Here is a 21,561-nt window from a genome sequence, read left to right as displayed (position 1 = left end):
TGATATTTACCCTAAAGAAAAAAATAATATACAGGAAGAGACCACCTCTCAATGCCCCTAAGAAGAGAGGAAATATGTGAGATAGATAGCATTTTGTTAACTATCTTGGGCATAAAGAGTGTGTCAGGTCATTTTGTTCTGTGTATCTAATGTCCAGATCATGCCCACGTATTGCGGGATCTGGCCAGCAGCCCACAATGCAATGGGGCTCTTTCTTTGTTCCCAGGCACATCGGCAGGTTGAGAAATAATAGACACACACAAGATAGTGAAAGCTGGGTCCAGGGGGGTCACCGCCTTCTGGTCCCATGGTGCCGCCAATGCACTGGATGTGCCAGCATTTATTAAGTTTAGTGAGGGCAGGGATAGGTTAGTGAGGGATTTAGGGTTATTTGATTATGAAGTGAGATGGTCACATGGGGATGAAGTAATTCTTCAACATAACATCTGTATGCAGAAGTACAGTATACAGAGATAAGAATTTACAATATAGTGTATGCATCAGTAATTTCTAACAGAGCCTTAAAACAGAAACACAATCTTTCCATAGCAGATATTAATCAGCAGTAACAGTTGCAGCAAAAGCAGGTTACAAGCAATCCATAGAAACAGGATGTGAAGCTACACAATCGGTTAGACCAGAAATTCTCAGAAGGGAGTATGCCTGAACCCTAAAGAAGCCTAGAAGAGCTGTGGCAAGATGAGGGAATTTATAGCCCTATCTTATCCATATGGACAGGTGCCCCTCATGCGTCCATTTATAGGCTCTCCACAAGGGTCGCATTCCATTCCCAGAGCTATGAACATCTGCTTTTCTGGGAATGGAACCTTGGTGATGCGAAATCTCCCTGACTGCACATCCATTCACAGGCTCTCTGCAGGGGGAAGCACATCACGCGCTGTTGGCTCATTCTGGCAGTCTAACCTGGCATTGTCTTTACACAATCCTGCATGCAATTTTGTATTTACAATAATCAGGAGCATTTCATCTTTTATTCCGCAGCGATAGTTTCAGGGGTTCTCCCTGCACCCACAGAGCTTGATTAGTAGGGAAATTTTGTTGTGAATGCCTCATCTAATAAGAAAATGGCAGGTGGTGGTAAACCAAAATCAGTAGCATTTGAACTTTCAAGACATTTTCATTAACACAGATGGGGAAAAAATGGATATATGGTGACCGGTGTTCATTAATATCTATAATATTTAAAAATTTTGTTAAAAATACTGATGGATGTCTGTCTCTTGAGAGTCTGACTTTTATTCACTCAAACGCCTAATAAAAATTTTCATTAATTAATGTAGTATTTGGCAAGAAGAAGGGCGTCTCTCCTGAACTTCAGCCAATAATATTCATAAAAGAAAAATATTATAGCCATCTTACATTAGTGTGAGATCTGATGAGTCTGCAAATTGGTTAAAATATTCATATTAAATTCACAGCAAAAGAAATATTGTTGTTTTACTCTTTATCTTTTAACTGAAGGTTGGAATGATGGCTCCCTAAGTTGTTCATGAATCATCTTTACAGACATGTAGAAGAATATACATATTCAAGTCTTTATTAAATAAGCTTATCACTTCTATCTCCAATTTGAAAATTATTACCATGGAGCTAAAAATTATATTGCATCATATTGTCCTAAATTTTTTTCAATCACTTATTCAAAAGTTTATAATATAAGCATATTCAGGAAGTGAAATGTCATAAAAGATGTTTTGAAAACATTGTTGCTTAAGGCAAACTTTCTGGAGTGATGAATTTTATTACAATAAATACTAACTAAGGGATGCATTGTTTTTTATAATTGACCAGTTCAAATTCTTTTACAGTCATCATTCATAAACTCGTGAGTTTGGAATAATCTGGCCAATTGTGATTACGTAATAGATGACATAAAAGTTACTTCTGGTTATTTGGTTAGATCATAATTTAGCAATTATATGAATCACTAAATAGATGCGATTTAAACTGTTGAAAAATTTTAACAAAAATACCTCTGGATTAAACACATACATCATGTCACCCTCTGGCTCAACTATGTTCATATGTGTTTCAAAGAGATGAGGTTGATGTCCTTTAAATATTCATTAATTGGCTATAAAAGACTATTCCTTATCCAATTTGACATAGTCGCACTCTTTTATGTTAGCTTCAGATTTTTCCCTTTTGACATTCATTCATAATGTGCTTCAACTTTTGCTTTTGAGTCAGCATCCTTGTTGTTGAATAAGGTGTTTTACATCTTAGTTTACTGTGCTCCTGCATAATAGAAATCCATATAAAATATCAAAAACAAACATTTGTATTTTACATTCTTTGTAAGTAAACAGTTTATACCACTTAAAGAACATGCTTTTTCTGAAGTAATGTTATCAACTTTAATTTCATTTCTTTTTAAGTGTCTCAGTAATTTGTTCCTCAAAAATCATTTAAGGCCGGGCAAGGTGGCTCATGCCTGTAATCCCAGCACTTTGGGAGGGCGAGGTGGGTGGATTAGCTGAGGTCAGGAGTTCAAGACCAGCCTGGCCAACATGGTGAAAACCCAACTCTACTAAAAATACAAAAATTAGCTGGGCGTGGTCGTGTGCACCTGTAATCCCAGCTACTCAGGAGGCTGAGGCAGGAGAATGGCTTGATCCTGGGAGGCAGAGGTTGCAGTGAGCCGAGATCACACCACTGCACTCCAGCCTGGGCGACAGAGTGAGACTCCGTCTAAAAAAATAAATAAATAAATAATCATGTAAACTCCTCACTAAGCTGCAAAATTCTCAAAGGAGGCTCTATAACTGATGCCCCACTAGCCCAGGCTTACATACATTATGCATTTTTTTTTTTTTAGTATACCTTGGTATAGCTGCAATCCACTTCTCCACTATGCATGGGCATCACTTTCTCTAATCTTCACTACCATTTGGGTGGAGGATATCTGAATTCAGTGGTTTCTCTACTTGTAGGATGGAGTATTTGAGAGCACTGATGCTGAATTAAGTTTGGTGACACATAGTGAAGCATGGTGGAGAAAGGAACAAATCTTAAAGACCAGAAACAGAAACTGATAAGGTGACTGAGCTTTAGGTATTAACCATGTCAACTATAATTTATAAGGTATAGAGAAAGACACTTACACATACATACATGGAGATGAAAGGCATTCTGTAAAAGTATTTTATTTTATTTTATTGAGACAGGGTCTTGCTATGTTTCCAGGCTGATCTTGAACTCCTGGGCTCAAGAGATCCTCCTGCCTCAGCCTCCCAAAGTGCTAGGATTACCGGCATGAGCCACTGTGCCCAGCCCTGTAAAAATATCTTATAATTTGTTTCTCTATCTTCACATCTCTAATTTTAAAAACATTTTTCTTTTACATTTCTATGTGAGAGGAGACATTTTACTAGTGTTTATACCTCTAGTTTCATAATTTTAAATTCACCATCAATTCCACAAATCTTGATGTACATAATCTTTAGTTATGATAAGATTTGGGTTCATAGGAAAAACACAGTTGCAAAAAAATGAGTAAAAGCTATTTGAATAATTTTTTGACATATGACAAAATGTTAGAAATTAAATACTATGTTAGAAATAATTAACAGAAAGAATCTAATGAGAAAAAAATTGGATATAACTCTGTATCTAATTATTTTTAATATCAGTAAGTAGTTAAAACAAAAGCAAAACACCATGAACTCTGGTCTCAGATAAAATTAGGCTAGTATTTTGCTTTTCTATCCCCTAGTTTCATGGCCTTTCACAGGCAACTTTGTAATGCTCTGATTAAACACAAGTATAATGAACCTACCTCAGAATGTCATGAAATAATACATGAAAAAGGAAGCACCTTACTTCATGTACAGGTGTAATTTCACTAAATGTTAGCTATAACTATAATGGATATTATGGACTTGGGAAATGATTTACAAATATTTAGAACTGAATTAAATTTCTTTATACTCAAGCATTTTGAAATATGTACTATAACAAAAATTAAAGATTCTCCCTTCTTCCTCACACAATCTTTCTCTACAGAATTTCTTATTTAGAGATGCGCTGCAATTATTTAGGAGTCAAATTCATCCTGCTTATTCTGCTAATTGAAATGCTGTATTTGATTATTATCTCCAGATATGAACCATAGTCAATGTATAAGAACAAACGTTAGTTGATTGTTGACTGGCTACATTTCAAATGTGGTCCCAAATGGGAAGACTGCCTTTCATGCTTTGAAGTGCACATTTTCATATGCATAACGCACTTAACACAGAGAAGTTAAAACAGACCAGGAAATAGCCCTGACTCTGAGCCACCAGCAATTTAATATTGACATCCCATGACAATAAGCTTTGGTGAATTAACAATGCAGTACAAAACCTCTACGACACCTGTCCAGCCCAATGATGGCTTTTAAGAAATTTCCCCTCTTCTCATTTACATTCACAGGTTTGGACTACATAAGCTCACCTACCTGGCCAAAACCAATTACGTGCAACTGATACTTAACCCATACTGGAGTAACCAAGTTTCCTTTTCAGATATTTTTGAGTTAGGTCATTGGGGTTTAATTCAGTTGGCTGATGGCGCTAAAAGCAGCAAAATTCCTGCGCTGAACAAGCAATCAAGCTCATTAGGGAAAAACAAAAATAAGAAACAAAGCAAAACCAAACCCAACAGAAAACAAAAAAGAGAAACCCACTCTATGGTGATATAACAATAAAAAGCAGAGACAGCAAACACCGGAGATTTGGAGGATGCTATAGGGTTACTAATGACTTTCCATTTGCTGGTCTCAATCCTTCTCAATCTAAACCATGCTTTTTTAATTTAGGTAGTGGGAAACATTCCTGTATCTATGAAACAAATGAGTTTTATTAACATAAAGCAACTGGCTATGTTAAACCCATTCTGTGCCATAATTCTCAGGAAATTCTTCTAGAGTTCCAGGGCTTTTACAATAGTATATTTTTCTACTCATACAAATGAATTTCATGAAGGAAAAGAATATGTGGGTTTGAGGATTACCCATGGAACCACCATCTATGAAGCGTGTTTTCAATAGCTTCCTTAAACTTTGTTTTAATCATAAAACTTTCAGTGAGCTTCCTACTTTTAAGTCAGTTTTAACTACGAGCTCTTTCAAAGTAAGATATATTAGAGACGCATACTATTGATCTTACCAGGAATAGATGAATTTTTAAAATGAGACAGCTATGTGAGTCATAAAATACATGTTAAATAACTGATGGAGTTTATAAACTTTTACTTTCTAAGAAATAAACCATTTAATTAAGAAATCTGCAATTGAGACATTTTCCTGAAAACCAGACTACAATTTCCTCTTTAACTTATATCTAAGGAAAAAGCAACTTTTTCATGACTTAATGCTTTATTTATCAAGATGAAACTGGAATCAAAATGTTTTCTCACTGCTTGAAATAACTTTTGTTATTTTTTATTGTTGTTAATTAATTATGCTCATATAACAAGAACCTCTCAGTCTATTTCATGTTGCCCATGCGAAGTGGTTCACATTACATGTTAAGAACATATATTTTGTCCTTTATCACCCACATTACTTTATAGTATAAAACATTTTTACTTTTTATTTGCTATGAAGAAAAATGAATAAATCCATTACAATCCAGGCAAAATTAGTTTATCAACATGTAAACACTATATCCAATTTCCTAGATATTTCTCTAGCATTGCCTTATTTGGAAAGGTTCTCATGGATGAACCTATTTTGTAAATTAAGACAATTTGAAGTCAGGCTTGAGTAAGATTACTTTGACCTTGTGATATTGGGCCTTAGATTTCTCTAATTTGAATGTGATGCATTTAAGAAAATAGTCACATTTTTCTAGCTCTTCTAATTTAGTGTCTCTAATTTTCTATTAATTATGCATGCATTTATTTATTAGAGGAAAATATGTAAATGCTGAGTGGACCATTTACCTGAATCCTTAGTACCTAAAACCTTTTAGCAAATAATGACATTGCCTTGTACATCCAAAATAGCAATTTTTCTTTCCAACCATTTTTACAGCAATTATATTCTTTTTTTTTTTTTTTTTTTTTTTTTTTTTTTGAGATGGCGTCTCACTCTGTTGCCCAGGCTGGAGTGCAGTGGCACAATTTTAGCTTACTGCAACCTCCACGTCCTGGGTTCAAGTGAGTCTCCTGCCTCAGCCTCCCAAGTAGCTCAGATTACAGTCACCCACCACCCTGTCCAGCTAATTTTTGTATTTTTTAAAAGAGATGGGGTTTCACCATATTGGCCAGGCTGGTCTTGAAGTCCTGACCTCAAGGATCTGCCTGCCTTGGCCTCCCAAAGTGCTGGGATTTACAGGCGTGACCCACTGTGCCTGGCCTTATTTGTATATTCTTAAGAGAGAGGTGGGTCACGGGAATATTACCTCTGTTTCGTTATAAAGAACACCAGTCTCTGGCGAGATTAAATGATATTTGAAGGTCACACACCTAGCTACAAAAGAGCTGTATATATTTCAGTCCCTCAGCTGATAACCTCACTAACTCCACAGAATCAGTGTAAATTTAGTAGGACATCCCTAGCCTGGCAAGTGAGGTATTAGAAGAACATTTCAGTCTTTCTCAAAAAAACATAATAAATCCACCCATCTTTCTCCATCCTTAATCTCACCTTGACTCGCGCTTCTTATATTTCGATGGTTCCAAGTTTGTCTTTCCTTCTTCCATTCTTTTACTCTTCCAGTGTATTGACCATAATGACTTTCTTTATATGTAACTCTCATGCCAAACCCACCTTAATAATAAGAGCTAAGTGACTTTCCCACAGTTACACAACTAGTCAATTGTATAGCCTGGAGCAAAGCCATCCTTTATGACTATCAGATTCCTGAATAAAATCATGAATTCTCCAAGGGTGGAGATTATCATGCATCTCTGCAATATTAAATCTCAGCACTTTGGGAGGCCGAGGCAGATGGATCACCTGAGGTCAGGAATTTGAGACCAGCTTGGCCAACATGACGAAACCCCATCTCTACTAAAAATAGAAAAATTAGCCGGGCTTGGTGGCACGTGCCTGTGATCCCAGCTACTCGGGAGGCTGAGGCAGAATCGCCTGAACCCGCAAGGCGGAGGTTGCAGTGAGTGGAGATTGCGCCATTGCACTCCAGCCTGGGCGAAAAAGCGAGACATTGTTTAAAAAAAAAAGAATAGGTGCATCATAAATAGTAATTATACCAAGGTCAATATGGATTAGCTAAGATATTAGCATTAATACCTTGCCCCAATGAAATTGTGGTTGTGGTTGTCAGGGACGAGCAAATAATCAAATATCAAACACTAAGCGCAGATGCCATGTTCAGTTAAATTTGAATTACATGTTCAGTTAAATATTTTTTAAATGATCTAACACTAAGTAAAGGCTATGTACTGAGTTACTTTCAGAGCTGCAGTTTTTTACTTGTGGTCAGAGAGGGGTAGCTTCCTAATACACTATTTATATTGTTTCCTGGTATATTTAGGTAAACTTCTTTAAGCAGAGACATTATGAATATAAAGAAGTAAGAGCAGGCTTTTAGCTTTAACCTTAATTGATGCTCTAAGGCCAAATAAGCCCTTCAGCAGTAAGTGTCCTCAGCTAGATAAACCGCTGTGTCATAGAAGGCCCCCAAACTGGACTCCTTCTGATCTCCCTCCATACCAGCCAGCTGCTGCCTGGCAGTTCAAGAGGACACTGCTTAAAAGGACTCGCAAGTTTGACAAAAAAAGTTGGAGAAATTGATTGGTATTTAGAGTTTAGTGGTCTCCTATGGGTATTCCTGGGTTTCTGTGACTGATTTTGATGAAGTGCTTTTATTTGTCTCTCTACCCAGAGACTGCAGATGAATTTGCAATAGAGCAGCATGCCTCCTGTTTAGCTTTGTCAGGCACCACTTAGACATGTTATAATTTATTTTCCAGGAAAAATATTTCTCATGAGGGCTTCTGGCTAACACAGTTATAAAGCAGCTGGCTACTGTTCAGCCTGCTGTCTGTTGGCAGCTGGGCTTCCCTGTACAGGCTGAAAAGAAACACAACTAGAAAGAAAAGTTGTGGAAGAGGGGGGCACAGTTCAAAACTCCTACTACCTATGCAGGCCCAGATCGTTTCTTCCTGGATGCTTTCGGTAGTTAACAACTTTGCAAACATCCTACTAAATCTGACAGGGAGTGCTGTTATTTCTTTTGTGTGCTTGTGGTTGTATGGTTGTGCTGAGGAGATCATCTTAAACAGGCACTGGCTTGTTCTAGTTATTGTGCAGACTCAAAACTGCCCTTAAAAATTCATTGAATCATCCAGCTAATTTTTTTCTAACATAGAACACTCTAGCTAGAGCTTCAGATAATTACTTTGCTCATTTTAAAGGAACATGTTTTAAAAATTATTTAACACTGAATTCACGTACTTTGTGGGGAGATGTTCTATTACGAGCAGTGCAGAGGAATTGAAATTAACTGATATCAGTGTTCCTTGTTATATATTCATTCTAGGGCACATGTTGACAGAATGGAATAGCAAGCAAAATTGCCAAAGAATTTAACTTTTTTTTTTTTTGAGTAGTTACGCACCATGTGTCATCAAGTCTTAGACATTGTTAATTATAACAGAATATTTTAATGAACTACTAGAAAATGTTTTAAAATCTGCCAAATAACCAAAAGCATATACTTTTTGTCACTTCAAACTTATTTTTAATTGAAAGAGCTCTTTTAGACTTAGATATTTATCCTAACATTCTTGCACATAAAAAGGAAAGATTAAGGTAAATAATTGTGTTAAGATATTCTTAAAACTTCTTCATCCTTTGTCCAGTTGTTCTGAATCATTCCACAATTCTCAGACATCAATGCCTGAGTTTTTTTCCACAGAAAATGCTGTGCCATTGAATTGACACATACTGAAATATTTTGTAAAAACACAGCAGTATTGCCTCCAGGAAATTTTTCTCAAACTTGCTGACACCCATTATGCAAAATTTGATGCTTCTGTTTTCTTACTTGTATCTGAAGGTGTCAATAAAAAATCATCAGATAACAACTAGGTATCATATTCTTTCCTCATATGATTCTCAAACTGTTGATTGACTTAAACATCAACAATTGATGGTCTACAATTGTCCAGTCAGGCCTCCAGGAACAACAAACCAAGTACCTGAAGCCATGGGCACTGAAAATTATGTTCTGATTTTAAGATGTCATCAATTGTAAGATATATCTGGATTTTCAAGATGTTAAAATGTGAAAATATGCATCTTAAATTTCAATATATATAAAGGGTGAATAGGTTAAATATGCATATGGACAAGTCCATTGTGTGCCACAAGTGTAGAAGAATTTCAGAGGAAGTAGCCTACACGACTTTTGAGTTGAATAATGTTGTGATCAAAATCAGACAGAAACTTGAAAATGTGGATAAACTAACCATCTAGGAAGTGAGGCCTGGGTAATTTAACAAGCAGTCCAGGGGACTGTGATGCACAGATAATTGGAGGAAACACTTTGTAGAAAGCCTGGGACCCACTGGCTGTGTGTTGCTGGCTGTCACACACTTTACATGGGAAGAGCACACCTCCAGGTCTGCCCAGGACAGTTCGAGTTTATGCCTCTTTTCCTACCTTCTTGTTATTACTGTACCGGTTCTCTCTTAAAACTGTCCAGTCTTGGAGAATTTTATAAGGTCATTCTAATTTTATGTGAGGTGTAAAAGATGTATAATCATAACATTTATGTGGCCTTGCTGCTAACATGCAAACAGACCCTGTTTTTAAAATGGCTACTGAAAACCTACTGGGGATTTCACTCTCAGGCCACTCAACGAGAATCCAGTGTGCTGAGAATTTATCTTTAAGAAAGAAAAGACAAAATTAACGAGAAATATTTTGTGCTTTGAAAAGTCTATCAGACCCAAACAAACTCTTTAAGAAAGAAAAGACAAAATTAACAAGAAATATTTTGTGCTTTGAAAAGTCTATCAGACCCAAACAAACTCTTAATACGGAGAAAATCACTAACAATGCTAACTCTAGGATCACATTTGCTGAATGTGTGGGGTTTTTCACTACGCACTTTTCACCGTTCTCATATGTATTGTTCAGAGGCTAAAATCACTCCACCAGCAGTAGCAAGCTTTTCACGGGTTGTTTCTGTTATTACATGATGGCCAGTTTGGGGAGTTTTTTAGATGATATAGGTTGAGGTGTTTCCTTTTACCTGGTATTCATAACGGAATTCTCCAACCGATTCTCTTCCCTGATCTCAGTTTAACTTAAAATGGAACAAGAGCAAACTTTTACCTCAAAGACAGCATCAATCCATGTCATGGAAATAAGGAATGTTTAGTATAAGCACTGTCTGTACAGGGAAGAAGTGAGTTCTTTCCAACTCAGTCAAAAGAGCTAAAGAGATGTAAGTTTCAGAATATCTGTGAGTCAGTTCAGGAGAAATGCCCTGGAGAATTATGAAATTTCTCTACTGGTAAATTTGGTGATGCAAAAGATTTTGTCAACAAATTGTGATTTGATAGTAGCATAGTATTTGAACTCTATTTGTCTAATTAGACCATGATTTAGGAAATAGTTGAAACCAGTCTCTGTTTCATTGAGGTTTACAATTGTGTTGACCATATAAATCATTTGGCAACCCAAATGATCTGCATTAGAAAATGAAAAATCAAATTTTTAAGGGGCTCTTCTTCCTTGTCTACCATCTTTGGCTAACCTAGGACCAGCGGGTGAATAATTGAATAAATAGGCCGGGCGTGGTGGCTCACGCCTGTAATCCCAGCACTTTGGGAGGCTGAGGTGGGTGGATCATGAGGTCAAGAGATCGAGACAATCCTGGCCAACGTGGTGAAACCCCATCTCTACTAAAAATACAAAAATTAGCTGGGCGTGGTGGCTCACGCTTGTAGTCCCAGCTACTCAGTAGTCTAAGGCAAGAGAATTGCTTGAACCCAGGAGGCAGAGGTTGCAGTGAGCCGAGATTCCACCACTGCACGCCAGCCTGGCAACAGAGCAAGACAGAGCAAGACTCCATCTCAAAGAACAAAAGAGTAAATAGATTTTGGATTAATATGAGGATGGAATTAGTAGCAGTTAGAGCTTTCAAATTTGTTAGAATAATTCTTTTCTTTGGAGGTGAATTCCCCATCTCTGGATGCAGTTTGGTCCAGAACAGAACCCTTAAATGTGGGATGTGTGTACATCGGGCAATGCACAAATGTGTGGTGAGCACAAAGAAAATATAAAAGAATATAATCCCAAAAATAAGGAAAAAGGCTTTACTGATATTGAAGATATGCAATGACTCTGGTCCCTCATAGGGTCCACATGGCAGACCATTATGTGAGATGTGCTATGAAGTGACCCTGAAGGAAGTGTGGGAGTTTCACAGGACAGAGAGGTCAAGTGACACCTTCATTTTTTCCCCTCATTTTTAGCGTATGGAAACATAGAAGTTTATATGAACTATGCTAGGTGGGTTTATATAGATAACGGTCTAAAGTTTAAACAAACCAACCTCCCTAAACTGGTGATGTGGTTTACAAAATATTATTATATATATCCTTAAACTCAAGATAAAATTAATTATGAAAGCCCCGTTGGAAAACAAGAGAATGGTCAATCTGACACTTCGTCTGTTCTTCTTTAAGTATAAAAGTGTTATTAACCACAATACTAGGTTAAATACCATCTTTTCAGATTTAATAAGAATTGGTGAAAGAGATCATTTGAAATACAGATGAAATTTCCTTTACGTGTTTATTTTGCCTGGAGATATGAGTAATAATACCAAAATAAAGCCATCACAATTAGCAAGGGTTTTTTTTTTTTTTTTTTTTTTAAAAGACGGAGTCTCGCTCTGTCACCCAGGTGGAGTGCAGTGGCACGATCTCAGCTCACTGCAAGCTCCCGGGTTCATGCCATTCTCCTGCCTAAGCCTCCCAAGTATCTGGGACTACAGGCACCCGCCACCATGCCTGGCTAATTTTTTGTATTTTTAGTAGAAACAGGGTTTCACCATGTTAGCCAGGATGGCCTGAATCTCCTGATCTCGTGATCCACCCGCCTCGGCCTCCTAAAGTGCTGTCATTCAGGCCAGAGTGCAATGGCACAATCTCGGCTCATTGCAATCTCTGCCTGCCAGGTTCAAGCAATTCTCCTGCCGCAGCCTCCCAAGTAGCTGAGACTACAGGTGTGCGCCACCATGCCCAGCTAATTTTTTTTATATATATTTTTAATAGAGATGGGATTTCACCATGCTGGCCAGGCTGGTCTTGAACTCCTGACCTCGTGATTCACCCACCTTGGCCTCCCAAAGTGCTGGGATTACAGGCGTGAGCCACCACACCAAGCCAGCGAGGTATTTTTAACAATCATTCAGATACTTTCTTGAAGTCTTTTACTTGTGAAAGACAAAAATACTTCCTTCTGAGGGAACATTAATTATTTCTGTCATAGTAAAAATGACTGAGATAATGTGAGGCAAATGATTTGGTGACAAACTAAAAATGTTTTATGATTATTATTTTTTTTTAGACGGAGTCTTGCTCTGTCACCCAGGCTGGAGTGCAGTGTTGCAATCTCGGCTCACTGCAACCTCTGCCTCCAGGGTCAAGCGATTCTCCTGCCTCAGCCTCCCGAGTAGCTGGGATTACAGGTGCCCACCACCACGCCCAGCTCATTTTTGTATTTTTAGTTGAGGTGGGGTTTCGCCATGTTAGCCAGGCTGGTCTCAAACTCCTGACCTCAGGTGATCCACCCGCCTCAGCCTCCCAAAGTGCTGGGATTACAGGCTTGAGCTACTGCGCCTGGCCTAAAATGCATTATTTTGTTTGTAAATAGTGTTGTCAGGCACAGAGAAGGTAATGCTGAAATTTCGAAGAAATATGTGTTAGAGTAAATTAAGCCATTTTTGTTACACTATTGAATAAATAAAATACAGATTTTTTTCCAACCTTTCTTAGCTTAAATATGAATTTTCTGGATAGCATTTCAATAATGGATGTAAGAAGAACAACTGAAGGAGCTACTAAAGAAAAAACATATCCAAAAAAGGAAGCTAACAACAAAAGCTCTTAACCTAGTATGTGAAGGAAGAAAAATAAGAGCTGTGTGTGGGAGAATAAAACTGCAAGGATAATAACTGATGAAGCAGGTTATCTAATTAGAATTGGGGGGGAGAGAGAGAGAGAGAGAGAGATTGTAGAATAAGGCTGAAGAGCTATTGCTACACATAGAATGTATTCGATGAATCATCAGGAAAGCTCTCATAGCAAATAAGTTAAAACAGAATTATAATAGCTAACACATTAGTGAATATGTAAGTAAATATATCAGAATATTAAGTGCAGTCTCAAACGTTTTTAGGCCTAGACTCAAAAAGCTGAAAAAGTAGATTCCAGATCAGATATGTTTGTAGACAAGGCCAAGAGATAGTGAAACCTGACTAGTAACCATTGGCTCATTACCCAGGTGAGGAATATATGACGGGGAGTTGGGAAATCCACTTAGTGAGATTATAGAGAGGATTTCTTTAAGGATAGAAATATTGAAAGACTGGTGTCTTCCCTGCCTTCCTTCGTGTTCTCCAATCAACGAGAAGGATTTCAAAGAAACACACTCGATGGCTTCTAGGCATCTCTTTTAAGAAAGTTTAAAAGGGCCAGGCGCAGTGGCTTACGCCTGTAATCCCAGCACTTTGGGAGGCCGAGGCGGGCAGATCAGGAGGTCAGGAGATTGAAAATATCCTGGCTAACACAATGAAACCCCGTCTCTACTAAAAATACAAAAAAAATAAAAAAATTAGCTGGGCATGGTGGCGGGTGCCTGTAGTCCCAGCTACTTGGGAGGCTGAGGCAGGAGAATGGCGTGAACCCGGGAGGCGGAGCTTGCAGGGAGCCGCGATCGCGCCACTGCACTCCAGCCTGGGCGACAGAGCAAGACTCCGACTCAAAAAAAGAAAAGAAAGTTTAAGAAACATAGAAGCTGAAGTCAAAAAAATTCTATAAAGGTGAAGCTGGCAAGAGTGGCCTTTGATAGCAGAGTGAAGAGAGCGTCCCCGGATTAGGAATGAGTCACATTCCCACCATGACAGCCCAGATGTGAGTTTTTCCTTCCCTCTGGCTTTTGTTTGGGGAGCTTTGAGTTAGACTTTATCCACATGGGCTTCATGTAAGGTGAAGAAGACAGGACAGCAGACACTGAGGAAAGTTTAAATAGACAGCCCAAGAGAGCACTGCCTGTATCAGCAAACTGCATTCACAGAGCACTAGCGGGAGGAAGCTCCGGGAAACCTGCAAAAGTGCTCAAAAGACAAAAGAACAGTAATGTAGAATCACAGTTCAGGTACAGTGCGGTGGCTCACGCCTGTAATCCCAGGACTTTGGGAGGCCGAGGCGGGCGGATCACCTGAGGTCGGGAGTTCAAGATCAGCCTGACCAACATGGAGAAACTCAGTCTCTACTAAACATACAAAAAAAAAAAAAAATTAGCCAAGTATGGTGGTACATGCCTGTAATCCCAGCTACTTGGGAGGCTGAGGCAGGAGAATTGCTTGAACCCAGGAGGTGGAGGGTGTGGTGAGCCGAGATCACGCCATTGCACTCCACCCTGGGCAACAAGCGCGAAACTCCATGTCAAAAAAAAAAAAGAAAAAGAAAAAGAAAAAAGAGAATTACAGTTCACCCAGAGAGCACTAATAAAAGCTACAACTCTCTTATTCAAGAGCTTCTTCACTTGAATTTCCCTTTGCTCTTCTGCCCATTCCTGGAGCACCAAAAGGCAGCACGGTGAGTAGGCTAAGATGGGAAGAGGAAGTTGGGGAAAGGGTAGAAAAGGTAACTGTGTACCTCCCTCTCCTTGCCTCCCCCAGGTCCTCATTCTCATTCCTATTCTCACAGCAAACTCACCCCGATTTCGGTTGGGCCCAACCTAGTGTGGAGAAGGTTTAAATTGGATGAGATATTAACACCATGAAATAATGATATGAACTGAGCGTTTTTAATGAGACTATTTGTGAACACCTTGAAAATTACTGAGAAAGCTTGGACATTTTGGGTCAGAGCAGGTAATAGGAAAGAAGAAAGCAGCTTTTGTTTGTATCCTATTAAGCATTCTTCTGCTTGCTCTATTTTATTTTTACCATTAATTTTTATTTAAAATCCAGAAAAGTTTGAAGGCCATTGGTCTAGGATCAACATTTTTGCACAGAGAATCATTATACTCATAGAAATACATTTTCTTTAAGATCAATTTTATCACTCCAAACCCAGCCCTAATAATAAACACAAAGCAGCCGAAAGGAAAGGTGTTCTCTACCTCAGTTTCAGATCCAACAACTGGAGGATCACCTGGTTTAATATCTAGGACATAGGTGTCCCAACTTCCTCTCCTATTTCTTTCTTTCATTTCATTTCTTTTTTTTTTCTTTTTTTTTTGCAGGGGTACATCTCCCAGCTTCATCACTCTGCTTATTTCTAAAACAGATAGTAAGGGTATGTACATTTTAAAGATGTGAGCTTTCAATCTGTAATCAATATAAATCATTGATACACTATTTTGAACAAGTCATTACTTAAGAGTGTTAGCTATTACCTTCTCAACCACTATGAAATGCACTATTACTCCAAAATGAAATTATTACATGCATCTTTAAGAATAAGGATACTTGATTTTGCAGGCAAATATATTTTTTTCTTCACCTCTAGAAGGATATTGGGGAAAAATTAATCCGAAAATAGAAACTAAAGTCCAAAGGAAATCCTTACATTCATTCCCATGACTTTCACATGAAAAAAGTATGTGGTTTATGAGGGTATGTTTTACTAAAACTTTGTATATATTCAGTGACCTTAGTGAAACATGTGAAGGTTTTTAAATGTGTCCACAAATTTAATGATATTGATCCCACTGAGGGTGAGGTCTTTGTCTTTTCCCCTTGAGTCTAAATTGGCTTGTCTGCTTCAATCAATATTGAACAGTGAGAGCGACACCATGTGACTTCCAAAGCCAGGTGATAAAAGTCCATGCAGGTTTTGTTTTGTTTACGGGAACACTGGTCTTGTTGTAAGTAAGAAGTTCGACTACCTGAAGGTAGCTGTGTTGAGAGAAGCCCAAGTTACATAGAGAGGCCTCATGAAGGTAGCCAAGAGTCTCAGCTGTGTCCAGCCTTCCCATCCTTCCATTCCAGGTCTCAGACATATGGCACCAAGGACCTGTTTCATGAAAGACAATTTTTCCATGGACCAGGTTGTGGGGGGATGGTTTCAGGATGATTCAAGCACATACATTTATTGTGTACTTTATTTCTATTATTATTACATTGTAATATATAATGAAATAATTATACAACTCACCGTAATGCAGAATCAGTGGGAGCCCTGAGTTTGTTTTCCAGCAACTGGATGACCCCATCTGAGGGTGATGGGAGACAGTGACAGATTATCAAGCATTAGATTCTTACAAGGAGTATGCAGCCCAGATCCCTTGCACACACAGTTCACAATAGGGTTACCCTCCTGTGAGAATCTAACGCCGCCACCGATCTGACAGGAGGCGGAGATCAGGCGGTAATAAAGTGATGGAGAGCAGCCAGTACCAGTCTGTGGCCCAGAGGTTGGTGACCGTGTCTCCAAATAATTCCAGTCCCCAGATATTTGACTGTCCTCAGCTGAGGTTCCAGCCATCATGGAGAGAGGCCATTCTTGGTGTATTCTGTTCAAACTCCTGACTCACATAAACCATAAGTATAATAAAATGCTTGTTTTAAAACACTAAATTTCAGGGTAGCTTGTTGCACTGCAATAGACACTTGGAATAAATATAGTCCTCAAATGAACTTGATAACTGAATACTATTCAGTGACACACATACCCTGATCACTTAAATATTACTGTACAGTGCCTATAAAGCTCTGTTTCATATATTGCCTATCCTGAACTTTTGACTCAGGATTCCTTCTCAATATCTCTTCATTCCTCAAAAATTGCTAGTCGGTGCCTCTTCATCAGATACAAAATTAGGTCAAAAATCTTCAGCTTATTATTCAGGGCTTATATACATGTTAGCCCAGGCCTACTTTGCCAACTTTCTTTTTCATTATTTTCCAACATGTACTTTTTTCTCCCAAAGTTCTTGGCCACTATTTGCTGTGAAAACCTTGCCTCCATGCCTTTGTTCCTACTGTCACTCTCATCCAAGAATGTATCTACCTGCCACACACGCATCCTTTTCCACGTATTCCAGTTCTCTTCACCCTTCAAGACACCTGGTAAAGCAAGTACTATCCCTTCACCCATCAATTACACTTTCTTTCTCACATTAGAGCATGTATTATCTTCTCTTACACAGCCTTAGGAGTAATTTACTCCTCTTCTACTCATTGTGTATGGCTTAGGAGCCAAGGACCATATTTCTTTTTACCATTTTCTCATTCAAGTTACCTAAGCATATAGTTGCCAAATGGCCTAATATTTTTAAAAGCTACACAGGCCAGAGGCTGAAAATGGCAGTTTACTTTTCGAAAGGGTTTTTCCACTTACAGGGATAGTTTCCATTTTTTCTCTCTGCTTTCCAGTAAAGTAAGACCAGGAAGACCTTTTCAGTTTACTTTTTTTTCTTATTTTTTATTTTATTTTTAATTGAAACATAGTGATTGTATATATTATATATTTATGGAGCACCAGATGATGCCTTGATATGTGTTTACATTGTGGAATGATTAAATAAGCTAATTAACAAATCTATCACCTAACATTCTTATTATCTTTTCTTGTTAAAACATTTAAAAGCTATTCTTTTAGCAGTTTTGAAATATGCAATGCATAATTTTTATAGTCGCCATTCTTTGCAATAGATCACTAAAGCTTATTTCTTCCAGCTGACTGAAATTCTGTGCCCTTTGCTGAAGAGTTTAGTGTTGTGGTGTAGTGAGAACTACTCAAATTTATGTTAGTGGGAGTGTGTCTATTGCCAAAACTTAAGTTCATGGAAATTTTGAGTAAAAAATGTAGCAAAGTAGCAGCTTTAAAGTGGAAAATATTCTTTTTACTCATATAACTAATAGCTAATAGTTAATGAATTGTAGTTTTTTTTTTTTTTTTTTTTTTTTTTTTTTGAGTCAGAGTCTCGCTTTGTTGACCAGGCTGGAGTGCAGTGGCACGATCATGGCTCACTGCAACCTCCACCTCCTGGGTTCAAGCGATTCTCCTGCCTTAGCTTCCCGAGTAGCTGGGACTACAGGTGTCCGCCACTACACCCAGCTAACTTTTGTATTTTCAGTAGAGATGGGGATTCACCCTATTGACCAGGCTGGTCTCGAACTCCTGACCTTGTGATCTGCCCGCCTAGGCCTCCCAGAGTGCTGGGATTACAGGTGTGAGCCACCGTGCCCGGCCACACTGTAGTGTTTAATGCATTTTTTAAATTTAATCATTTATTCCTGTTAAAACTGAATTATAATCATTTCATAAGTGAAGACCTCATTGATCTCAGCTAGGAAACAACGGACCCAAGAGCATATGGTAAAAATCACTACCAGGATTTGAACTCAGATCTTCTGCCTCCAAAAATCAGTTTTCTTTTACTCAGCATTTTTAAGCTGGTGAAATTATGCAAAATAACTGAAATATTCCAGCCTCCTAAGTGACTTATGTCTAATATTGCACCTTCTAGATCTATATTTCACAGAGCAGCCAGAAGGATCTTTTGAAAGGTATACTTCTTATTGTCCTCCCTTGGTTAAAATCTTATTAGTCTTCTTACTACATTTGGTGTAAAAGTCCTGTCCCTCGCCTTCCTTGCAGTGCCAGCTACTGTGACTCTGCCTCTTGCTCAGTATGCTCTACTCATAAAATCCTTCCTGCTGGCCTGGCCTTGCCTCCAAGTCTTGGGACTCATTTTTCTCCCTTCTTGGAATGCCATGTTCCCCTACATTTGCATGGCTCAGTCCTTCTCATTCAAATTTCTGCTCAAATACTACCTTATAGAGGACTCCCCTTATTATTCTGGTTAAAATGGCACTCAGACTCATCCATCCATCACTGTTTGATATGATTGCATGGGTTTGTTTACTTGTTTGCCTCCTTATTACACAAGGCAGGAAAATGTCATGAAAACAGGAAAATGTTTCTATCTTCTTTAATGAAAAATTCACAGCAACTAAAACAGCACTGAGCACACAAAAACACTAGGGTATGAAGGTATAAATAAATACATGAATAAATAAATGAACGAATTCTCAGTAACTGTCTATGACTGGATAAGACTGTATGTGGCGAGGTACAGGGAGGATGGATAAACAGAGCTCATTCTTTTCCATATTAAGGTTTAAACTTGATCTTCCAGCCATTGAAATTTCTCCAGCAATGAGAGTGGCATAATCAGCTGTGTTTTTCAGAAAAATTATTTTTGTTGTGATGTAGATTATTAATTATAAAGGACAGAGGCAAGAAGCCTAGTAAGGGGGCTTCAGAATGATTCACACAAAAGATGATGATCAACCAATGAACCAATGGGTCTACAGAGGGCTTGATGAATTCTACAGATACTAGGGAGAGGCGACTAGCCTTATAGTTTACCTGAATGTCATGGCTAAGAGAGGAAGTCAGGAACAAAACTCAAGTTTGTTCCTGTATGGGCAGCTGGTTATATGGCATTGCCAAACACTGGGATAGAAGAATACTAGAAGTGTTCATGAGTGGTTGACTGGATAAAGAAAATGTGGTACATACACACCATAGAATACTATGCAGCCACAAAAAAAAAAAGAAAAGAAAGAAAAGGAAAATGAACTACCAACATTAGTAGTTTTTAGCTAATCTTTTATTTGATGAGTTAAAAGAAAACTCACTTGTTCAGTTTACTAATTTTGTTTGATTCATCTCCCACCTGCATTTGTTGCATGTCTTCTATTTATGCTAGAGCCCAGGGATACAAAGATGAATTTGTCCTGTTTTCTTTACTCTCAAATCCTTGTAGTCTTTGACCATAGAAAAGCATATTCAAGGCTAGTACACCCTGCATGTGACAGAAATATTGAAGAGGGCTGGGCACACTGGCTCATGCTTGTAATCCCTGCACTTTGGGAGGCCGAGAGTGGATCACCTGAGGTCAGGAGTTCGAGACCAGCCTAGCCAACGTGGTAAAACCTCATTTCTACTGAAAGTAAAATTAGCTGGGTGTGGTGGTGTGTATATATCTGTAAGCCAAGCTACTCAGGAGGCTGAGGCAGGAAAATCACTTCAACCTGGGAGGCGGAGGTTGCAGTGAGCTGAGATCACACTGCACCATTGCACTCCAGCCTGGGCAACAAGAGTGAAACTCTGTCTTAAAAAAAAAAAAAAAAAAAGAAAAGAAAGAAATATTGAAGAGGACAGCCAACAAGGCCTGGGTTGATGGGGAGGTGCGCGGTCCTTGGAAGGTTTCCTGATACAGATAATGGAGACAGTGTGCAGCAGTATATCACATTCTATGGCTGGGAGGTGGGGAGGAAGAGCCTTGTGCATGATGGCAGAGCTCCATGTTTGAGTCAGGGGAAGGAAATGTTCAGGGTTGGAGTCTAATGGCCCATGAATCTGAGACAGACAGGAAGCTAAGGAGTAGGTAGGAGTCAGATCATGAAGGGACTGTAGTTACCACTCATGGTGCAGCAGACACAGTATCATCATTATGATGAGGTATTTTATTATAACTGGATACATTATAACACTGAGCCTTAATATACTCCTCTGGAACATACAATGATTGGCCTGCAGTGGGTTTACACTTTTTGTTTCTGGGATTATTTTTGCACATGGAAGTGCAATAAATAAAAATGGGTCTGGCATGATAGAGGCAAATATGGGAAATCCAGACCATCCCCTCCAACATAGCAATTTCAGAATTTCCTCATGTTCCCCAGCACAGTAATCCAAGAAGCACACTTTTCAAATTCTCAAACTAGATGGTCTAAAATCTAATTTACTTTAAGGTTTAATGTACTAAATTCTGTTTTCTTATTTTTCTTTTTTTATTACAAATATGATAATATTGTCACACATCAGAATTGAGAGGAAACTACAAATTGTCTTAAGTTTCTGGGGAAACAAAATTGATAAAACTGTAGCACCAAACACTAGAAGAACTATTTTTGTTAGCTTTTGCTGTGTAGCAAACCAGGCTAAAATTTGGAGGCTAAAACAAAAATTGTTTCTTTCAATTCTATTAGTTGCCTACATAATTCGTCTATAGATTTCACTGGGGCTCGCTCACTTGGCTGAATTCAGCTAGCGGTCAGTGAGGCTGGAAGACCCAAGAGGCCTTACTCGTGTGTCTGGCACTTGGTGTTGACTGTCACTGTGGCCTCGGTTCTTCCCCTCCTTGCCTCTCCTTCTCCATAGTCTAGTCTGGCCTCTTTACATGACAGTCTTATGCCGCATTCCAACAAAGTCTTCTAAAGCCTAGCCTTGGACATCAAATAATGTCTCTTACACATCTCTTACGTGGTCAAAGAAAATCACAAGGCCAACGTAGATTCAAGGATTACCTCTCTTTATGGAAGG

The 21,561-nt window shown here is 38.5% G+C and overlaps 1 long non-coding RNA gene across 1 annotated transcript in view; it reads right to left on the bottom strand.

Annotated features, from left to right (window-relative positions):
* Window positions 1-2,120: 2,120 nt before the first annotated feature.
* LOC116471816 (uncharacterized) overlaps window positions 2,121-21,561 on the bottom strand; it is a 66,182-nt gene continuing 46,741 nt past the window's right edge. Inside the window, exons 3-4 of the long non-coding RNA XR_004248881.1 lie at window positions 2,845-3,031; window positions 2,121-2,259 (exon numbers count right to left, since the gene is read on the bottom strand). This is a non-coding gene — a long non-coding RNA (uncharacterized LOC116471816). The remainder of the gene's footprint in view (window positions 2,260-2,844; window positions 3,032-21,561) is intronic.

The sequence above is a fragment of the Hylobates moloch genome, unplaced genomic scaffold, assembly GCF_009828535.3.
Source record: "Hylobates moloch isolate HMO894 unplaced genomic scaffold, HMol_V3 SCAFFOLD_6, whole genome shotgun sequence".
In the NCBI taxonomy this organism is placed as follows: Eukaryota; Metazoa; Chordata; class Mammalia; order Primates; family Hylobatidae; genus Hylobates; species Hylobates moloch.
The sequence above is the reverse complement of the archived record's forward strand: the minus strand, read 5'-3'. Positions and strand labels throughout refer to the sequence as shown.